Source organism: Heterodontus francisci, chromosome 19, assembly GCF_036365525.1.
Source record: "Heterodontus francisci isolate sHetFra1 chromosome 19, sHetFra1.hap1, whole genome shotgun sequence".
NCBI lineage: Eukaryota > Metazoa > Chordata > Chondrichthyes > Heterodontiformes > Heterodontidae > Heterodontus > Heterodontus francisci.
In genome coordinates, this window is record NC_090389.1 from 52564356 (window position 1) to 52584810 (window position 20455).

Sequence of the window (20455 nt, forward strand, 5' to 3'; positions counted from 1 at the left end):
GAAGGTGTTGATAGGACAAGGTCACAGAATAACTGACCAGAAGATCATGGAGCAAAGGCAAACAGTATGTTAATTGTGTGCTGAAAGACAAAGCATTAGTACTAAGAGGGTGTCAATTGACAGTAAAGTAAACAGCCCTGGCCCCAAGCACAAACATGAAAAAAAACAGTGGGTCGGCACAGTAGAAACAAACTAAAATAAACAAATAAAAAATTAAAAGAAAAAATAACTAAAAATAAAAAGGAGGGCCCGTCATGCTCTGAAATTATTGAACTCAATGTTCAGTCCAGTAGGCTGTAGCGTGCCTAATCGGTAAATGAGATGCGGTTCCTCGAGCTTGAGTTGATGTTCGCTAGAACGCTGCAACAGTCCCAGGACAGAGAGGTGGGCATGAGAGCAGGGGGGTGTGTTGAAATGGCCAGCAACCGGAAGCTCGAGGTCATGCTTTTGGACTGAGTGGAGGTGTTCCACAAAGAGGTCACCCAATCTGCGTTTGGTCTCCCCAATGTAGAGGAGACCACATTGTGAGCAGTGAATACAGTATACTAAATTGAAAGAAGTACAAGTAAATCGCTGCTTCACCTGAAAGGAGTGTTAGGGGCCTGGGATAGTGAGGAGAGAGGAGGTAAATGGGCAGGTATTGCACCTCCTGCTATTGCAGGGGACGGAGCCGGGGGAAAGGGGATGAGGTGGTGGGGGTAATGGAGGATTAGACAAGGGTGTCGCGGAGGGAACGATCCCTTCGGAATGCTGACAGGGGAAGAGAGGGGAAGATGCGTTTGGTAGCGGCATCACGCTGCCTATAGCGGAAATGGCGGAGGATGATCCTTTGGATGTGGAGGCTGGTGAAGTGGAAAGTGAGGATAAGGAGAACCCTGTCGCGGTTCTGGGAGGGAGGGGAAGGGGTGAGGGTAGAGGTGCGGGAAATAGGATGGACACGGTTGAGGGCCCTGTCAACCACTGTGGGGGGGATTCCTCGGGTGAAGAAAAAGGAAGACATATCAGAAGCGCTGTCATGGAAGGTTGCATCATCACAGCAGATGCGTCGGAGACTCAGAAACTGGGAGAATGGAATAGAGTCCTTAAGGGAGGCAGGGTGTGAAGAAATGTAGTCGAGGTCGCTGTGGGAGTTGGTGGGCTTATCATAAGAACTAGGAACAGGAGTTGGTAATTCAGCCCCTCGAGCCTGCTCTACCATTCAAGACAATCATGGCTGATCTCATCTCGGCCTCAACTCTACTTTCCTGCCCGTTCTCCATAACCCTTCATCCATTACTAATTAAAAATCTATCTCTTCCTTAAATTTACTCAATGTCCCGGCATCCACCACCCTCTGGGGTGGTGAATTCCACAGACTCACCACCCTTCGAGAGAAGTAATTTCTCCTCATCTCTGTTTTAAATCTGCTACCCCTTATCCTAAAACTATGACCTCTTGTTCTAGATTGCCCCACCAGAGGAAACATCCTTTCTATATCTACTTTGTCAATCCCCTTAATCATCTTATATACCTCAATTAGATCTCCTCTCATTCTTCTAAACTCTAGAGAGTAAAGGCCTAAACTTCTCAATCTCTCTTCATAAGACAAACCCCTCCTCTCTGGAATCAATCTAATAAACCTCCTCTGAACTGGACCAATGCAACTACATCCCGCCTGAAGTAAGGGGACCAAAACTGTACCCAGTACTCCAGGTGCAGTCTCACTAATGCCTTGTACAGTTGCAGTAACACTTCCCTACTTTTGTACTCTATTCCTTTAGAATTAAATGCCAAAATTCCATTGGTCTTTCTTATTACCTGCTGCACCTGCATACTAGCTTTCTGTGATTCATGCACGAGGACACCCAGATCCCTCTGCACTGAAGCACTCTGAAGTTTCTCTCCATTTAGATAATAATTTGCCTTTCTATTCTTCCGACCAAAATGGATAACCTCACACTTATCCACGTTAAACTCCATCTGCCAAATTTTGGCCAATTCACCGATCCATATCCATTTGTAAATGTCTTATTTCTTTATTGCAACTTACTATCCCACCTATTTTAGTGTCATCTGCAAATTTGGCTGTAGTACCTTCTATCCCTGCATCCAAGTCATTAATATAGATTGTAAATAGTTGGGGCCCGAGGACCGAACCTTGTCCCACAAGTGACATCTTGCCAACCAGAAAAAGACCCATTTATCCCGACTGTCTGTTTTCTATTGGTTAGCTAATCCTCTATCCAAGCTAATAAATTGCCCTTATCGCCATGTGATCTCACCTTGTGTATTAACCTTTTGTGCGGCACCTTATCAAATGCCTTCTGGAAGTCCAGATATACTACATCTACAGGATCTCCATTATCCACTTTACTTGTTACATCTTCGAAGAACTCTAGCAAATTAGTCAAACACGATTTACCCTTTATAAAACCATGCTGACTCTGATGGATTGTGTTTTGACTTTCTAAATGTCCTGTTATTACTTCCTTAATAATGGATTGTCACAATTTCCCAACGACAGATGTCAAACTAACTGGTCTATAGTTTCCTACTTTCTGCCTCCCTCTCTTTTTGAATAAGGACGTTATATTAGCATTTTAAATTCACTGGAACCTTTCCCGCATCCAGAGAATTCTGGAATATTATAACCAATGGATCCACTATCTCCGCTGCCACTTCCTTTAAGACCCTAGGATGTGGGCCATCAGGCCCTGGGGACTTGTCTGCCTTCAATCCGAATAGTTTGCTCAGTACTTTTTTCCTAGTGATGATGATTGTTCTAAGTTCCTCCCTTTCTATAACCTCTGCATTACCTGTTACGATTGGGATGGTACTAGCGTCCTCCACCGTGAAAACGGAGGAAAAATACTGATTTAGTGTCTCTGCCATTTCTGTGTTCCCCGCTATTAACTCCCCAGTCACATCCTCCAAGGGACCAACATTTACTTTAGCTACTCTCTTCCCTCTTACATACTTACACAAGCTTTTGCTATCTGTTTTTATATTTTGCGCTAGTTTTCTTTCATGATTTAGATTTGCACTTTTTATTACTTTTTTAGTAACCCTTTGTTGATCTTTAAAAGTTTCCCAATCTTCCAGCCTGCCACTGGCCTTTGCAATATGGTATGCCTTAGTTTTTGTCTTTATGTTATCCTTAGCTTCCTTGCTTAGCCCTGGATGTTTTTTCCCCCTCTTACAATCTTTCTTCCTCTCTGGAATATATTTTAGTTGGGAGGAATTGAATTTCTCCTTAAACATCTGCCACTGCTCATCAACTGTCCTACCTTTTAGTCTTCCTGCCCAGTCCACTAGGGCCAAATCTGTCCTCATGCCCATGTAATTACCTTTGTTTAACTCCAGAACGCTAGTGTGGGACTCCAGTTTCTCGCTCTCAAACTGAATTTGAAATTCTAGCATGCTATGATCACTCTTCCCTAGAGGATCCTTAACTATGAGATCATTTATTCATCCCACCTCATTACACAACACCAAATCTAGAATAGCCTGCACCCTGGTTGGTTGCAAAACATATTGCTGCAAAAAACAATTTCTCATACATTCAATGAACTCTCCCTCGAGGCTACCCTTGCCAATTTGATTAATCCAGTATGTATGCATATTAAAATCACCCATGATTATTGCCGTACCTTTCTTACAAGCCCCCCGTATTTCCTGGTTTAACCTGTGCCCCACTGCGGAACTACTGTTTGGGGGCCTATAGATTACTCCCACCAAGGACTTCTTTCCCCTGCTATTTCTTATTTCTACCCAGACTGATTCTACGTCTTGATCTCCAGTGCCTATAACGTTTCTCACTACAGCACTGATCTCTTCTTTTACTAACAAAGCTACCCCACCTCCTTTTCCTTCCTGCCTATGCTTCCGAAATACTGAGTACCCTTGGGTATTCAATTCCCAAACCTGGTTTCCCTGCAACCACATCTCAGTAATCGCCACTAAATCATACCCATTCGTCTCTATTTGCGCTGTTAACTCATTAATTTTATTCTGAATTCTTCGTGCATTCAGATACAAAGCCTTTAAGTTCTGTTATCAAATTTCCTTACTCTTGTATGATTCCTTGGTGCAATATGATGTTCACATGTTCTGTCCCTACCTTTTATTTTCTGGTAACAATGAGCCTCATCACTAACTTGCACTCCTACCTTCTCCTTTAACTTTGACTTCCTAATTTCCCCCCCCCCACTATTTAGTTTAAAGCCCTATCTACAGCCCTAGTTATGCAATTCGTCAGGACTCTGGTCCCAGCATGATTCAGGCGGAGCCCGTCCCATCGTAACAGTTCCCTCCTTTCCCAGTACTGGTGCCAATGCCCCATGAATTCGAACCCATTTCTCCCACACCAATCTTTGAGCCACGCATTTACCTCTTTAATCTTATTGACCCTGTGCCAATCAGCTCGTGGCTCAGGTAGTAATCCGGAGATTATTACCTTTTTGGTTCTGCTTTTTAATTTAGCTCATATTCCTTCAGCAGAACCTGTATCCTTGTTCTACCTATATCGTTGGTACCTACGTGGACCACGCAAACTGGATCTTTCCCCTCCCACTCCAAGTTCCTCTGCAGCCCAGATGAGATATCCTGAACCCTGGCACCAGGTAGGCAACACGGCCTTTGGGACTCTCGATCCTGGCCACAGAGAATAGTGTCTCTGCCCCTAACTATACTATCCCCGATTACGACTACATTTCTCTTTTCTTCCCCCACTTGAATGGCTCCCTGTGCCACGGTGCTATGGTCAGTTTGCTCATCCTCCCTACAGTCCCTGCTCTCGTCCACACAGGGAGCAAGACTCTCGAACCTGTTGGACAAGGGCAAGGGCTAAGGCTCCTGCAACACTACCTCCTGCATCCCTCTACCTGCCTCACGCATAGTTACACCCTCCTGTCCCTGACCACTGGCCGAATTCAAAGTAGTTAATCTAAGGAGTGTGACTGTCTCCTAAAACACAGCATCCAGGTAACTCTGCCCCTCCCTGATGTAAGAGAAGGGTGGAAATTAGAAGCAAAGTTGATAAAGTTTTCTAGTTCTGGGCGGGAGCAGGAAACGGCACCGAAGAAGGGTCACTGACCCGAAACGTTAACTCTGCTTCTCTTTCCACAGATTCTGCCAAACCTGCTGAGTGGTTCCAGCATTTCTTGTTTTTATTTCAGATTTCCAGCATCCACAGTATTTTGCTTTCAATCTACCTTCATGTTTGTCTTCATTGCCTGCAGCTATTACTTTTTAAAGCTGAGAAAATTCACTTTATTTTAAAATACAACACTTAAAAATGACTCCATCTCGAATTACTTTCTGTGAATAGAGAAAAAATAAACTAATATCCTGAAATAAGGAAATGGACTTCAGCTTTACAGTGAATTTAGATTTGTTGAGGGGAAAAAATGTTTAGCAAAAGGAGAAAACTGAACTTCATAGAGACAGTTTTAGCAGTGACAGAGAGTGGGAATTATACTTCAGGTCAAAAGAAATAGTAAGGCCAAGAATGTTGAAGAGTGAATATAACTAAGGGAAGATCAATGAAAGGTAAAGGGAGGAGCTCTGAAAGGTAAAGAGTTGTGGGGGTGGGGGGAATTTTATGCTCCTCCCTGCAGTGAGTTTGGAGGTGGGGAGAGCATATAATCGGGCGGGATGTAGTGAGGGGGGACCCTGCTACCTTCCCACCTCCGCTGAAATTAAGTTTGGGGCAGGAAGGCCTATGAACGGCCTTCCAGCCCCACTGTGAATTGAGGCCCTTAAATGGGCAATTAATGCCCAATTAAGAGGCTCATCCCGCTGCCGCCACAATTAGGCGAGCAGCGGGCAGGCCTGTTCCAACAAGGGAAGCACGACGAGAAAAACCACGTGGGTTGCTTGCCATCTTGGGTTGGGGGGAGGGGGGGGCGGGTCCCTCGTTAAAAGGCACTTAGTGCTTCAACGAGGGACCCGGCATCATGAGAGGGGAGGGGGTGAGCCCGCTGAGAGCCACCACCTGCCCTTGCTACCGACCCCCCCTACACATCCCTCCCCTGCCAGATCCCATCCACCCTGAATTACCTGTGGCCTGGGTCTAGCGCTGCTCCTGGGCCTCAGTGGGTGCTCCGCCGGCAACAGTCACTGCCTCCACGGTGGCGCTGCTGAGTTAAAGAACTGCCAGCCTCTGATTGGCCAGAAGCTTTCAGAGGGCAGGACTTCCGTCACGTAGGTCCTTGATCTCATGGAAGGCCCGCCGCTCTACAGTTAAGTGTCTAATTGGCACTTGATTTGACAAGCCTCCCAGAGAAAGGGCGACGCGGGGCTCTTGGCGGCACATTTGCCGGAGGTTGAGACCCACGTCGCCTGGATAAAATCCCGGCCGTGGTATTTGTTGATTGGATTTGCAACATACGCAAAGAATTAAACAAGGCCCATAATGTAACATTAAGGCGGTGGCCCTGCCCACTCGCTGAAAAATCGGGGGGTGAGCCCGCCTCTGCCGGGCCTGGAAGCCATGCTGCTATTTGGTGTGGCCCGGGCCCTTACTTGACCTTGTACCCCTCTCTGAGGCAAGAAGTCCCGCCTCCGGGCTCCTGGCCAATCAGAGGGCTGGCAGGTCTTCAATCCTAGCAGCGCCACCGGGAGTGATGGCCACTGCTGGGATTGTACCCAGCAAGACAAGCCACGATGGACCCTGGCCTTGAACCAGGTAAGAGAGGATCGGGCCTCGCCGGGGACAATCGGCCAGGCCCCAGTGTGAGTGATTGAGTCGGAGAGCAGGGCATTGGGTGATAGTTTTAATGGGGGCAGCCCATGGTGCTGGGTGGGGGGGAGGGGGGTCCCTCCATGGGACACAGGGAGCCCAATCAAGAGGTCCCCCCTCCCAGCCCACAAGGAGGCTGCCAGGTATTACTGGGCGGACACCTCAGGTGCTAAAGTTCTGTCCGCCACTGGTAAAATACCAGCAGCAGGGGGAGGAGGCCCTTGTGGCAATTAATTGGCCACTTAAAGGCCTCAATTGGCCTTGGTTAGGCTGGCTGTTTACCACCTCACCTGCCGCGGTTAATATAGGACTGGGGGTGGGTAGGCAACAGGTACGGCATCCCCCACCTCCCACATGATTTTATGCCCCCAAACTCCCGCCTGCTCCCAGGGGAGAGGAAGCCATGAAATTCCAGCCAAGATTCTCATTGCCGTTTGCAGGGAAAAAATCTCGATGATTTGTGACTCAGTATCTCCATGATGAAAACTGGAAGTTGTTAGCACTGAGGTCAAATAATCTGATGGAAGTTGGTGAATGTGGAGTGAAATCTTCAGTGAAAGAATGGATTGGGCTGGATCATGAGTGGAGGAGATCATTGATATATAGAAGGAAATGAGGCAAGAAGATTTTTAATAAATACAAGGATCAGAAAATCACCACATCTTATAAGTGAGAAAGTTATCATCCGTAGCATAAGCTTTTTTTTATTTTTACAAGACCCAATCTCCTCACAGAATCTCTAAGTCTTCTTTCTAGGTAATATCAGAAGATTTCATCGGCCTGCACTATGTGCACTGCCTTTCCTTTGCTGATTCTGCCAGAAAGAAGAATAAACAATGCCAGTGAGCAGATTAGAAATTGGCAATACATTTCACTCCAATTTAAACAGTGGAATGCACTGATTTTGAGAATTTGAGAATATGCAGACAGCTACAATGTCAGCAACAATATGTGTTAACATTTGTCTGGAAAAATAAAGAGGTACTCCCAAGCTAGGTGGACAAATAGGTGCAAAATAGACAGAAAATGCACATTTCTTTTCGCTTTGAGGGGATTTTAGGTGGGACAAAGCTTTTTTGAACACCTTCATGCTAATTTAGTCATAATGTTAAACCTATTGCATCTTTGGGCAGAAAAATGTCAGCAAAACAACTTACCAGTGACAGGGTGGGAGTTGGGAGGGAGCGGCGGAGGGTTGGGTACCTGCACATGCGGATGAATCTGAAGGCTAGAATTACCAATAATATGTCAACCTGTCAAACTGTGTTTGTTGTCTCAATCCCTTAAGGAGGGATTTTGGATGACAAGTTCTCTTAATAAAAAGTATAAAATATTAATGTACTTTGCAATATCACAATGAGATTTTGCTCTATTAAAAAATTATGATGTCTGCAGGCCTTATAATAATATTACATCACAATTTCTGAAAAAATGAATACAATATTGAAAATGCAATAATACTGAAAATCTTACAATTTGCTTGGCTTCACCTGATGGACAAATGTCACCTGCACTGCATCACTGTTTTTATTGTATATCAACAGTACCTGCACTGTAAGATGAGCTCAGCTTGTGATAACTCTATCTTTACAAACAAAAAGCTGTTGGGAGTTTTCCGGATGCTTCAGGACCCTAACGTCAGGACCAAATAGGGGTTCCGAGCCCACACTTGCTGGAAGCCAGACCAATGGAGCTATTTTCCCAGATACGGCCTCCTAATTGGCCACCTATGTATTTGCCTTCCTATTAATGTCGGTGGGTGGGCTTCCGATGCTGCTGGCCCAATCACACCTTGGCAATCTCACCAGGAGAGGTGGGCGCTGCTGAGGCATGCAGCAGGCTGGGAGGGCGTCTCAAAATGGAGACACACTCGGAGGCTTAATTGTAATTAAATATATCAGAGTGGGGAAGCAGACCCCTCAAATTAGAGCTGGGGGATGGTTTTCCTGCTCACAGCCCCCTCTTTGGAGTGTGCAGCCTCTGGCTCCAATGACCCCCAGACTGTCATTGAGTGGCTGCCTCCATGGAGCTTATGACTGCCGCACACACCGTGGTTGTGGTGGGGGAGGGGGGGGGGGGTGCTCTGACTGGCAAAATGCTGGCGATGTCACCAAATCGCCCCTGATTTGGGACCTTAACTACTTAAATTGCCTGCCCGCCTCCATGCAGCAGGCAGGTGATTTGCTTCCCAGTTCACCCCTGGGAAACTTCTCCAACAGTGGGATTGCATTGGGGAGCCGCCCCAACTTAGCTTCCCTCCCTCCCTCCTCCCACCTCCACTCCCACTATCACGGGGCTGTGAAAATTCAGCCCATCAAGTCAGCATTTTGGAGTTATTGTTGTAATTCAAATCATATTTTGAATGTATCAGCAACACTACCCAATTGATATCTGTCGCTGAAGTGCCAAAGGTCCCTGTATGCTGTAACTTTCCCCATTGAATAACATCATCAGCATATGCAACTTTCCTCTTTCTATGCTATAAATTCTAAGGTAACAAGTCACCATATGTTGCTCATGACATGTAGCTTAGCTGTGTACTGCCAGAGTTCTCAGTGACTTCTGCCTTCTGCATGTTTTTTGAAATTCTTAAGAATGGAACAAGCAGCATGGGCCCAATTTTAACTCTGTATAAATGAATGGGTTTTGAGTAAATTAAAATCAGGTCCCATGTTTCTACTGTCCTCAATAGGACTGTTGTTGAAAAATTGGAGTACTGTGATTGGAGCAAAAATGCATTTCAATATTTTAGGCCTCTTCTCAACTCTGTAGATAAGTATTACTTTATATGTCCATGACATAACACGCTTTGGTTGTTTGCATAATTCTCAAACACAGCCTCATTTCAGGAGTAAAAGAAACTCTTAATGGAAACCACTTGTCAAAATGCATTTTTTCTGGACAGGACCAAACCTCCATGAAAACAGAAAAATGAATTTAAAGAGAAAATTAACTCCTCACTGAAGCTATTCATTCCATCAGATTATTCAGTCCTCTGTTACCTCTTGTAAGCAGTCATTCATATTTTCAATGGGGTTCTCTTGAACCCAGTCATTATTCAATTGTTGGCTCATCCTGTATATTATTTCTATCTTCCCGGTGCTGTGCTGTAATGAAACAATGATTATGGATTCTCAATTATATTTGTATTAGTTTTCTAGTCACAGATGTATTCTCTTTTACTCCAGGGGACCTAGGTTTCCATAATAACAGTCTTGCTATGAATTATAAGTAGAAAGAGAGAGATCTTGCATTTATATAGTACCTTTCATGATCACTGGATGTCTCAAAGCTCTTTACAGCCAGTGAAGTGCTTTTGAAGTGTTGTCACTGTTGTAATACAGGAAACGTGTGTAAGAGGTATAAAAGGTACAATTGAGAATCTGTAATCTGTAAAAGATGCAAAAGGCATAATTGCAAATCAGAATTGAACACAGTACTCCAGCTAAGGCCTAATCAGTGTTTTATAAAGGTTTAGCATAACTTCCTTGTTTTTGTACTCTATGGCTCTATTAATAAAGCCAGGGATCTCATTTTTTAACATCTTTCCCAACTTGTACCATTTAGATTTAGATTATATTGCCTGTCCTCATTCTTCCTACATGCTTCTGTGTGTTAAATTTCATCTGCCTTGTACCTACCCATTTTTACCAGTTTGATATGTTGTCCTGAAGTCTGTTACTATCCTCCTCATTGTTTACTACATTTCCAAGTTTTGTATCATCTGCAAACTTTGAAATTATGTCCTCTATACCCAAGTTCAGGTCATTAATATAGCATCAAAAAGATCAGTGGTCCTAATACAGACCCCTGGGGAACACCACTGAATACCCCCCAGTCTGCAGAACAACTATTCAGCACTACTCTCTGCTTTCTGTCTCCTGGCCAATTTTGTATCCATACTGCCACTGTCCTGTTAATCTCATTTTGCTGTCAAGTCCACTATAGTACCTTCTCAAATGCTTCCTGAAACCCCATATACACAACACATCAACCGCGCTATTCTCATCAGCTCTCTCCGTTACTTCATCAAAGAACTCAATCAAGTTAGCTAGACATGATTTTCCTTTAACAAATACATGCTGACATTCATTTAAGAGCCCATACCTTTGCTTTGCCAATTAGTTTTGTCTGGGATTATTGTCTCTAAACGTTACCCCACCACCAAGTTTAGACTGATGTTTGACCTGGTTGATCCCTCTCCCCTTTTTTAAAGAAGGGTGTGACACTTTTATTGAAGATGTAATGGTATCCTTGGTGAATAAATAAACAATACCAAAGTGATTTGACCAGACAACTGAAAAAGTATAGTTTAGAAACAGTCACAGTGATTTGATGGGTGGGCGGGGTGTGGGTTGTTGGTATATTGAAAGGAATCACTGAGTATAGCTTTGATTGGAGAAATTACTCATTCTGTTCACAAATTTGAGGCATAGTATTTATGTGCATGATGTTACGACTGAGGCGGGAGGAGTGCACTGTTTTTCTAGTTCTACTTCTCCACAGGTCACAACATATATTTAAATTTTTTCCCAGTTACAGATACGATCAATCATAGACTCTGTTTAAATCCCAGAATAAAATACACCAACCAAGTTTCTTTAAGAAACAACAAAATTATCAGTTTATTATAAAACAAGTCTTATCCTGTAACGATGCAAAGCATTAACACACAGATTGAAATATAAAAGTTCCCTTTCTACCTTAGCCCCTCACACACACACACCAGTGAACGGACAAAATAAAGAGATTTACTCTTTAGAGCTCTATTACAAAAAAAAAGACTAAAAGAATACTCTGGCCAAATACTTGCTAATTCATGAAGTAAAAAAGAGAAGATGTCGAAAGATATCAGATGTCCTTTGTTTTGGTTTGGCGTCCCAAATACACGTAGACAGCTGTCACTGGGATCTTCCTCGAACAGTTCTTGTCAGGCCACATTGAAGATCAGTTTGGGCAGGATTTCCAGGAAAAATGCAGCAACTGGTTTTCAGGCAGTTTCTTACACTTGCTTCTCAGCGCCTCTTAGAGAGATGGAAAAGTTGGCAGGCTGTTTTAAAGAGATGGAACAAACTGAGTTGGGGTTTACTCCCTTGGCAAGTTTTCTCCAACAGTCTTTTTTAACGCTGTCCACACCCCCACTCACTGTCCAAAGCAAAACCAAAAACAATGTCATAAGAGTCAAGCCTCCTGACCCTGATAAATCTTGGCCTGTCACTTCTTCGTAAACATGTTTCCCCAAGTCAAAAAACCCCCTGCTAGGTAATTATCTGAAGACAGGTCTCTTCCAGTAAGGGCTTGTTTTTAGCCCTCCTTGATTCTGCCAGTAACTGTTGTTTATATGCTCAGTCCAAAAGATCTTCTGATGACCTCTTTTTAAAAAAAACACAAAGTTCCAGCATCTATGGAATCTTTTTCAGTTTTAAAACCCAAGTCGTCAAAAAAATTTAACAAAAAATGGAAGCAATTGTAACAATAACATATCTTTGTATTTTGCCTTTGATACACTTTAGTTGTCACTGCTGACAGTCTACTTTATTCAACCTGTTGAAATGCTAAACCATTGGTGTTTTCTAATAATTTTAAAACTACAGTTTTGCAGATTAGATATATATTAGAAAAATGGCCCCAGGACATAGATCCTATCTCAGTGGTTTTAGCTCCCAGCTTTAATATGGAAGAAATGGTGACACAGATGGTTTAAATCTTTTTGATCTATGATCCCAACTATTTTTGAGCAGTCATTGAAGGATAGAAATTGTAGCCTTATTGGTAACTCTTACCATTCATTGCTTATGTTCTTGCTTTATATATTCAGCTACAATTGCACACAATTAAAGATGTGCAACTAATATCTGGAGCTGCAATGGTAAGCCTCACCAAGAAAGCCTTGATTAATATATATTTATTAAACATGTAAAATGTATTTTGCTGTGAGTACATTACACAACTAAAATGTAATCGAATTATGACAATTTTTAGAAAAACAAATTTTTTGTGGAAAGTAAAATGTGACCCCTTAAATGCTTAGCATTTCAGTTTGAATTCCAGACTTGCATTTGCAAACTTTCTCTGTCCTTGTTCTTCAGTTTTCTGGTATTTTCAAGCCATTTTCCAATCACAGAACTCTCACTAACTTGACTGTTTGTACATTACATTGTTCCTTTAACCTCAGTCTATTGCCTGTCTGAGAGACCCTGACATCATTTGACAATTTCCTGCTTTTGTTTTAAGCAGGTTGCAGACTATTCATCCAGTAATGTGCTCTACCTGTTGTTTTCTTCTATCTTTCTCCTTTCCCCCCCACACCCACCCCCATTTTTTTCTGTATTCATTGAAGTGCTTGTTCATCTTTAATTTTTCAGTTCTGAAGAAGGACACTGTCCAAAATGTTAACCTGTCTGACCTGCTGTATGTTTTCAGTAATTTTCTTTATTGTTACAGATCACAAATTAGCTTTTTTTAAAGAAAAATTCAATGTTATTCAAAAGAAATTAATAATAATTGAAATAGTAAGAAATGTAGCTGTAAAGGAGCCAACTATTACAAATAAATTACAAATCCAAGCAGGAAAACAGTCATTCAGGAATCAACACTGAACATTCAAATTTATTCTGTTCTGATTTTTTAAAATTAGCATAAGGGCCAGAATTTTATGCCCCTGGGAGCGGGCTAGGAGGTCGGGGGGAGGGGTGGTGGTGGAGAATGAATCATGTGGAAGGCAGGGGGTGACGTGCCCATCGCCTACCCACCCTGTTGCTAATGTATCAGCGATGGGGGAAGTGGCAAACTGCCCACTAGCCCCAGCCCAATTGAGACTCTTAAGTGACTAATTGATTGCCGGGCACCGTCACCTGAGGAGGCCACCCAGTAATACCTGGTAGCCTCCTTGAGGGCTGCAGGGGGCATTCCGGATTGGGCATCCTGTGCCCCACAGAGAGCCCCCCCAGCAGGCATGGGCCATCTCCACTAAAACTACTCCCCCTGCCCTGCTCTCCGATTCACCCCTCCCTTGCTGGGGCCTAGCCGATTGTCTCCGGCAAGGCCCAGCCCCCACTTACCTCTTTGAAGGGCGACATTCATTGTTTCTCTTTTTGCTGGGTGCAGTCCCAGCAGTGGCCACTGCTCCTGGTGGCGCTGCTGGGCCTGAAGAGCTGACGGCCCTCTGATTGGCCAGCAGCTCTTGGAGGCGGGACCTCCTGCCTTAGAGGGTCAGAAACCCCGATCGAGGCCAATTAGGGCCTGGGCCACGCAGAATAGCAGCATGGCTTCTTGACCTGGTGGAGCCGGACTCTTGCTGACTTTACAGCCGGGGCCACTGCGTCAAAGTTCAATTCCAACCTTTGTTTAATATATTGGTGTAATATTATGTTTTCTTCACATTGCACTCATAGAATTGTACATTGGCAGCATAGCTAGCCAATGTGTACAGTAAAAAAATGTATTTGTTTCGTGCCTTTTACAGTCCCAGGGCACAGCAAGGTGTTACACATTCAATGAATTACTCCAGTCACTGTTATTTTGTAGGGAAACAAAACAACCAATTTGTACACAGCAAGGACCCACAAAACATTGTCTAATGGTGTTGAACGAGGAATAAATGTTGGCCAGGATGCCAGCAGAATTTCCTTGCCACAGTTGCAATAATAGTTACATTTAACCTTTAGTGGCCAAAAGTGTTCATCACAGTTCTCATGTGGCCAGCCAGCTAGGAGCATCTTGGACTTGGTGTTTTATGAGAGCATGTCAGAATGATGCAGGCAATGAGAATGAAGGGAAATTTACACCATCTACCACATCAGGAAAAAGTATGCCACATGTACCAGCTTAGAGGAGACATTAATGAATTGGGTCATTTTTATTCGGCAGCCTTAAAAAGCAGTGAAGCAAAGATGCATTGCAATACAATTGCGCATTTTAGCACTTTTTAATGATCCATCATAATAGTTCAGACTTCTGTAACATGGTAAATTGGGTTGCAGCCATTAGGACATTTAAGCAAGAATTATTCAAGAATTATAATCATTTTTCAGCTGTTAAATCCTTAAAACAATCATTAGCTTCTCCTGATAGCTATTTTTAACCAATTTACAGCCTCTTTCACACTGTCTCTGAACTCTACATTGTGAAAGAATAGTACTACTATACATTAAAAGCTTTGTATATCCGATCAGATCTATTCATACATTCTTCCTGAATGTGGGTGAATCTAAGTTAGCAATAAATCTTATGATTGCTCTTATGTCCTCCATACCAGTTGACTTGCACTCAGCCACATCACTGCCAGAACTGCTGCTCTTTGTGGCTGGAGAATGATTTTCTTCTAAAATGCTGTATTTTCCAGGCATGCTGTAGAGATATTAATTACAAGTACAGGGATTTGTGCCTCAGTTTTATTACTGGAAAACCTAGTCTTCCAGTTGGTTCTCCCATGCAGCCAGGGTTTGATAAATCACAAATGGCTCACTAAATCTATACTTCTCACAGATGGCAATAGAAGTATCTGGGAGTATTTTATATTTGGCAGTTACTGTCCCCATTTGATTGTAATATTTCAAATGATCCTTAATGTTTCTGTTAATGCTTTGACTGCGGTGAAGTCCTAGTCTTCCAGGGCTGGCTTTTTCCTAAGTATTCATTTCACCATAAAGAGGCTTAAACAAACTCCCATTGTCAGGAACAGCTTTATAACTATAATACTATAATAGTGGCTGGAATTTCCGCCCCCACCCCGGGGGGCAGACTGGAGGCAGGGGGGCGTATAATCGAGTGGGAGGTGGGGGGTGCAGTTTCTGTCACCTGTCCACCACCACTGCCATTTTACCAGCAGCAGGGGAGGTTGAAAATGGCCAGCCTGTCCAGGCCAATTGAGGCCCTTAAACAGCCAATTAATTGTCACTTAAAGGCCTCCTCTTGCCACCGCTGATCTATTACCAACGGTAATAGACGCGGCGGGGCACTGTCAGCTGAGGAGGCTGGCTGGTAAAACTGGGCGGGCCCAGTGGGGCCCTCCTACTCGCACACCCAGGTGCCCCACAGAGGACTTCCCCGCGGCACAAGCCGCCCCTTCTGGAGCACCTCTGCCCGCCCTTCTAATTGATCCCCAAACCCCTCACCGGGGCCCAGCTGATTTTCCCCAGTGACGCCCGAAGCCCCACTCACCTTTTGGTGCCTTCTTGTTCCTCTGGCTGGGTGCAGTTCCAGCAGTGACCATTGCTCCAGTGGCACTGCTGGGACTGAGGAGCTGCTGGCCCTCTGATTGGCCAGCAGCCCTTGGAGGCGGGACTTTCTGCCTCAGTGGGGCGGAAGCCCCGATCCAGGCCAATTAAGGGCCTGGGCCATGCAAAATCGCTGCGTGGCTTCCAGGTCCGGGGGAGAAGGGCTGTCCCCCGACTTTTCAGCCAGTGGGTACTGCTTCGCCACAAAGTAAAATTCCGGCCATTATCCTTAAGTTACAAAATAAGCACGTCCACAATGACCTTATTTCTATCTTATTCCCTCCCTGCTTAGAGTGCTGGCCAATGACCAATGGCCTTATGGTACCAATGATGCCCATGGAAATTTGCCCAGATACCCATTGTACTCATGTGAACATTTGGCAGGCTCTATGACTGCAAGGTGCATCACTACCGAGTCTAATCCGATTTACCTACACATACTTCCAGGAGGGTCTGCTTTCTGTCAGCTGATCAGACAATAAGCTTGATTTACTGGATGATGTGCAGAAATTTCACACAGCAGGATCCTCCCAGCAGAGTGTGCAAATTGGGAATGCAGGGTTATTGGGGTCTGAAGGCAAAAGAAGCTGGTGCAAAATGGTACAATGTTCCATCACAATTTCCCTCCTGTAGAAAAATAATCACAATTAAAATGTTCATAATGTTTGCGTTGGTGCCATTATTATAAATTGGAAAGAAAGGCATGTGATGATCACATTTGGGCAGTCCTGGGAGAAGTATCTAGAAGCAGCTATTACAAACAAATTTTACTGTGCAAAAAGAAGACAACAAGGATTAATACTGGAAGCCGATTGCAGAATTGATGTTTAATTGCTTTGAAGTACAACACAGGTAGGCCCAGAAAAGGGACTGTTCCATATTCAGCTCCTATTTCACAGCACCATCATCTTTGTTGGTTATGCTGTGATTGACATTTTAGAGTAATATTTTCAAAAACCACAAGAATGAGTTGAGGTGAAGACATTTTTCTGTAATGGGTCCTGCTGCTATAGTTGCAGAAATATTGGACTACTCTTTGAAAGCTTTGGTTTGCTGCTGACTGGTAATTATATCTTTGTCAGCAAATGTTAATGACCTTCCTTTACAAATATAAAAGAAAACGATACAGCATTTGTCCTTCCGAATTGGAGCAGAATTAAAAAAGCAAATTGTGCTCCTGGTCTGTAATGAGAGGTGATATCACTTTGTAGATAGAATGCCATTAACTTACAGATGCAGTATTCAGCCTTAATCACAGTGTTCAATCAGTTTCATTTTGTAAATTAAAATGTTTGACAGTTATCATTGTTTTCCTATTTTGAAAAAGTGAACCTTATCAACTGTTTAAGTGTCTCACTTTCTATGGCTGTTTGAGCTAACCATACTGGGAAGACAGCACTCTGTAAATAAGCAGACCAGGCTCAGTCCCAATCCAACATGACCCTGGTTATCTGGTATTCTGAACATGATGTAAGGCAAAAGCAAGTGAAATTGTGTTTTCACACAAACTAGACAGAACTAAGAACCACCCCAGACAACCCCATTAGGTTCCTCACAGTGAGGGTATATTTCCCAAACTCATTTTGGTAGGGTGTTGATTGAATACTTCACATCTGTCTTCACCCAAGAGAATGAGGATGCAGATATGGAACTCGGAGAGAGAGACTGTGAGGTTCTTGAGCAAATTGTCATAGGGAGTGACAAGGTATTGGAGGTTTTGGAACTCTTAAAAGTGGACAAATCTCCAGATCCGGACAATTTGTGTCCCAGGATGCTGTGGGAGGCGAGGGTGGAGATTGCAGGGGCTCTGACCCAAATTTTTAATTCCTCTCTGGCCACAGGGGAGGTGCCAGAGGACTGGAGGACAGCTAATGTGGTCCCACTATTTAAGAAAGGTTGTAGAGATAAGCCAGGGAACTACAGACAGTGAGTCTCACGTCAGTGGTAGGGAAACTATTGGAGAAAATTCTGAAGGAGAGAATCTATCTCCACTTGGAGAGGCAAAATTTGATTAGGAATAGTCAGCATGGCTTTGTCAGAGGGAGGTCATGCCTAACAAATTTGATTGAATTTTTTGAGCATGTGACCAGGTGTGTAGATGAGGGTAGTGTAGTTGATGTCGTTTACATGGATTTCAGCAAAGCCTTTGACAAGGTCCCACATGGGAGACTTATCAAGAAAGCAAATGCACGTGGGATACAAGGTAACTTGATAAGGTGGATTCAAAATTGGCTTAGCTGTAGGAGACAGAGAGTGATGACAGACAGCTGTTTTAGTGACTGGAAGCCAGTGTCCAGTGGCGTACCACAGGGATCTGTGCTGGGTCCCCTATTGTTTGTCATTTATATAAACGACATAGATGACTATGTGGGGGGTAGGATCAGTAATTCGCGGATGACACAAAGATTGACTGAGTGGTTAACAGTGAGGTGGAGTATCTTAGGTTACAGGAAGATATAGATGGGATGGTCAAATGGGCAGAAAAGTGGCAGATGGAATTTAACGCAGAAAAGTGTGAGGTGATACACTTTAAAAGGAGTAATGTGAGACAGAAGTATTCAATGAATGGCATGACACTGGAAATTCCAAGGAACAAAAGGACCTTGGCGTGTTTGTCCACAGATCTCTGAAGGCAGAGGGCAGGTTAATAGGGTGGTGAAAAAGGCATATGGGACACTTGCCTTTATCAATCGAGGAATAGATTACAAAAGCAGGGAGGTCATGTTGGAGTTGTACAGAACTTTGGTAAGGCCACAGAACAAAGAACAGTACAGCACAGGAACAGGCCATTTGGCCCTCCAAGCCTGCGCCGATCTTGATGCCTGCCGAATCTAACACCTTCTGCACTTCCGGGGCCCATATCCCTCTATTCCCTTACTATTCATATATTTGTCAAGATGTCTCTTAAATGTCGCTATCGTATCTGCTTCCACCACCTCCCCTGGCAGCAAGTTCCAGGCACTCACCACCCTCTGTGTAAAAAAACTTGCCTCGCACATCCCCTCTAAACTTTGCCCCTCACACCTTAAACCTATGTCCCGTAGTAACTGACTCTTCCACCCTGGGAAAAAGCATTTGACTATCCACTCTGTCCATGCCGCTCATAACTTTGTAAACCTCAATCATGTCACCCCTCCACCTCCGTCGTTCCAGTGAAAACAATCCGAGTTTTTCCAACCTCTCCTCATAGCTAATGCCCTCCAGACCAGGCAGCATCCTGATAAACCTCCTCTGTACCCTCTCCAAAGCCTCCACGTCCTTCTGGTAGTGTGGCGACCAGAATTGCACGCAATATTCTAAGTGTGGCCTAACTAAGGTTCTGTACAGCTGCAACATGACTTGCCAATTTTTATACTCTAAGCCCCGACCGATGAAGGCAAGCATGCCGAATGCCTTCTTGACTACCTTATCCACCTGCGTTGCCACTTTCAGTGACCTGTGGACCTGTACGCCCAGATCTCTCTCCCTGTCAATACTCCTAAGTGTTCTGCCATTTACTGTATACCTCCCACCTGCATTATACCTTCCAAAATGCATTACCTCACATTTGTCCGGATTAAGCTCCATCTGCCATTTCTCCGCCCAAGTCTCCAACCAATCTATATCCTGCTGTATCCTCTGACAATCCTCATCATTATCCGCAACTCCACCAACCTTTGTGTCGTCCGCAAACTTACTAATCAGACCAGCTACATTTTCCTCCAAATCATTTATATATACTACAAACAGCAAAGGTCCCAGCACTGATCCCTGCGGAACACCACTAGTCACATCCCTCCATTCAGTAAAACACCCATCCACTGTCTTCTGTGACCGAGCCAGTTCTGTATCCATCTTGCCAGCTCACCTCTGATCCCGTGTGACTTCACCTGGAGTACTGTGTGCAATTCTGTTCGCCACATTATAGGAAGGATGTGATTGCACTGGAGGGGGTGCAGGGGAGATTCACCAAGATGTTGCCTGGGATGGAACATTTAAGCTATGAAGAGAGGTTGGATAGGCTTGGGTTGTTTTCACTGGAGCAGAGAAGACTGAGGGGTGACCTGATTGAGGTGTACAAGATTTTGAGGGGCATGGACAGGGTGGATAGGGAGCAGCTGTTCCCCTTAGATTTTTGATTTGATTTAGAGATACAGCACTGAAACAGGCCTTTCAGCCCACCGAGTCTGTGCCGACCATTCACCACCCATTTATACTAATCCTACGCTAATCCCATATTCCTAACACATCCGCACCTGTCCCTATATTCCCCTACCACCTCCCTATACTAGGGGCAATTTATAATGGCCAATTTACCCAGCAACCTGCAAGTCTTTTGGCTGTGGGAGGAAACCGGAGCACCCGGAGGAAACCCACGCAGACACAGGGAGAACTTGCAAACTCCACACAGGCAGTACCCAGAATTGAACCCGGGTCGCTGGAGCTGTGAGGTTGTGGTGCTAACCACTGCGCCACTGTGCCGCCCTTAGTTGAAGGGTCAGTTATGAGGGGTCACAAGTTTAAGATGAGGGGCGGG

General features: G+C 44.2%; 1 protein-coding gene and 1 long non-coding RNA gene across 12 annotated transcripts in view; one reads left to right on the plus strand and one right to left on the minus strand.

Moving 5' to 3' along the window:
* Window positions 1-20455, plus strand: part of fhit (fragile histidine triad diadenosine triphosphatase) — a 1297392-nt gene that overhangs the window by 930747 nt on the left and 346190 nt on the right. The window lies entirely within an intron of this gene.
* Window positions 7366-10065, minus strand: LOC137380059 (uncharacterized). Its single transcript, XR_010976964.1, has 3 exons — window positions 9987-10065; window positions 9724-9828; window positions 7366-7535 (listed from the first exon to the last, which is right to left on the minus strand). It is a non-coding gene; the product is annotated as an uncharacterized lncRNA (long non-coding RNA).